The sequence below is a fragment of the Labrus mixtus genome, unplaced genomic scaffold (assembly GCF_963584025.1).
Source record: "Labrus mixtus unplaced genomic scaffold, fLabMix1.1 SCAFFOLD_58, whole genome shotgun sequence".
Classification (NCBI taxonomy): domain Eukaryota; kingdom Metazoa; phylum Chordata; class Actinopteri; order Labriformes; family Labridae; genus Labrus; species Labrus mixtus.
Window position 1 is genome coordinate 135,751 of NW_026870336.1, and position 2,715 is coordinate 138,465.

Consider the following 2,715-nt stretch of genomic DNA (forward strand, 5'->3'; position numbering starts at 1 on the left):
GTGCTGGACAGCAAGTGTGGGGCTCTGGGAGCCCCTGGGTGGGCTGGAGGAGTGTTAGAGAGGCCCTGGAGCTCTGCAGGGAGTGCTGGACAGCAAGTGTGGGGCTCTGGGTGGCCCTGGGTCATATGGAGAAGTGTTAGAGAGGCCCTGGAGCTCTTCAGGGAGTGCTGGAGAGCAAAGGTCAGGCTCTGGGAGCCCCTAGGTCAGATGGAGGAGTGTTAGAGAGGGCCTGGAGCTCTGCAGGAAGTGCTGGACAGCAAAGGTCAGGCTCTGGGAGCCCCTGAGTCAGATGGAGGAGTGTTAGAGAGGGCCTGGAGCTCTGCAGGAAGTGCTGGACAGCAAAGGTCAGGCTCTGGGAGCCCCTGAGTCAGATGGAGGAGTGTTAGAGAGGGCCTGGAGCTCTGCAGGAAGTGCTGGACAGCAAAGGTCAGGCTCTGGGTGACCCTGGGTGGGCTGGAGGAGTGTTAGAGAGGGCCTGGAGCTCTGCAGGCAGTGCTGGAGACTAAGTGTCGGGATCCTAGGGGCTCTGGGAGCCCCTGGGTGGGCTGGAGGAGTGAGACAGAGGGCCTGGAGCTCTGCTGGGAGTGCTGGACAGCAAGTGTGGGGCTCCTGGGGGCTCTGGGAGCCCCTGGGTGGGCTGGAGGAGTGTGAGAGAGGGCCTGGAGCTCTGCTGGGAGTGCTGGACAGCAAAGGTCAGGCTCTGGGAGCCCCTGGGTGGGCTGGAGGAGTGTTAGAGAAGGCCTGGAGCTCTGTAGGTATTTCTGGACAGCAAGTGTGGGGCTCCTGGGGGCTCTGGGAGCCCCTGGGTGGGCTGGAGGAGTGAGACAGAGGGCCTGGAGCTCTGCTGGGAGTGCTGGACAGCAAAGGTCAGGCTCTGGGAGCCCCTGGGTGGGCTGGAGGAGTGTTAGAGAGGGCCTGGAGCTCTGCTGGGAGTGCTGGACAGCAAAGGTCAGGCTCTGGGAGCCCCTGGGTGGGCTGGATGAGTGTTAGAGAGGGCCTGGAGCTCTGCACGTAGTGCTGGACAGCAAGTGTGGGGCTCCTGGGGGCTCTGGGAGCCCCTGGGTGGGCTGGAGGAGTGTTAGAGAGGCCCTGGAGCTCTGCAGGGAGTGCTGGACAGCAAAGGTCAGGCTCTGGGAGCCCCTAAGTCAGATGGAGGAGTGTTGTGAGAGAGGGCCTGGAGCTCTGCAGGAAGTGCTGGACAGCAAAGGTCAGGCTCTGGGTGACCCTCGGTGGGCTGGAGGAGTGTTAGAGAGGGCCTGGAGCTCTGCTGGGAGTGCTGGACAGCAAGTGGGGGGCTCTGGGAGCCCCTGGGTGGGCTGGAGTAGTGAGACAGAGGGCCTGGAGCTCTGCTGGGAGTGCTGGACTGCAAGTGTGGGGCTCCTGGGGGCTCTGGGAGCCCCTGGGTGGGCTGGAGGAGTGAGACAGAGGGCCTGGAGCTCTGCTGGGAGTGCTGGACAGCAGGTGTGGGGCTCCTGGGGGCTCTGGGAGCCCCTGGGTGGGCTGGATGAGTGTTAGAGAGGGCCTGGAGCTCTGCAGGTAGTGCTGGACAGCAAGTGTGGGGCTCCTGGGGGCTCTGGGAGCCCCTGGGTGGGCTGGAGGAGTGTGAGAGAGGGCCTGGAGCTCTGCTGGGAGTGCTGGACAGCAAAGGTAAGGCTCTGGGAGCCCCTGGGTGGGCTGGAGGAGTGTTAGAGAGGGCCTGGAGCTCTGCTGGGAGTGCTGGACAGCAAAGGTCAGGCTCTGGGAGCCCCTAAGTCAGATGGAGGAGTGTTGTGAGAGAGGGCCTGGAGCTCTGCTGGGAGTGCTGGACAGCAAGTGTGGGGCTCTGGGAGCCCCTGGGTGGGCTGGAGGAGTGTTAGAGAGGCCCTGGAGCTCTGCAGGGAGTGCTGGACAGCAAGTGTGGGGCTCTGGGTGGCCCTGGGTCATATGGAGAAGTGTTAGAGAGGCCCTGGAGCTCTTCAGGGAGTGCTGGAGAGCAAAGGTCAGGCTCTGGGAGCCCCTAGGTCAGATGGAGGAGTGTTAGAGAGGGCCTGGAGCTCTGCAGGAAGTGCTGGACAGCAAAGGTCAGGCTCTGGGAGCCCCTGAGTCAGATGGAGGAGTGTTAGAGAGGGCCTGGAGCTCTGCAGGAAGTGCTGGACAGCAAAGGTCAGGCTCTGGGAGCCCCTGAGTCAGATGGAGGAGTGTTAGAGAGGGCCTGGAGCTCTGCAGGAAGTGCTGGACAGCAAAGGTCAGGCTCTGGGTGACCCTGGGTGGGCTGGAGGAGTGTTAGAGAGGGCCTGGAGCTCTGCAGGCAGTGCTGGAGACTAAGTGTCGGGATCCTAGGGGCTCTGGGAGCCCCTGGGTGGGCTGGAGGAGTGAGACAGAGGGCCTGGAGCTCTGCTGGGAGTGCTGGACAGCAAGTGTGGGGCTCCTGGGGGCTCTGGGAGCCCCTGGGTGGGCTGGAGGAGTGTGAGAGAGGGCCTGGAGCTCTGCTGGGAGTGCTGGACAGCAAAGGTCAGGCTCTGGGAGCCCCTGGGTGGGCTGGAGGAGTGTTAGAGAAGGCCTGGAGCTCTGTAGGTATTTCTGGACAGCAAGTGTGGGGCTCCTGGGGGCTCTGGGAGCCCCTGGGTGGGCTGGAGGAGTGAGACAGAGGGCCTGGAGCTCTGCTGGGAGTGCTGGACAGCAAATGTCAGGCTCTGGGAGCCCCTGGGTGGGCTGGAGGAGTGTTAGAGAGGGCCT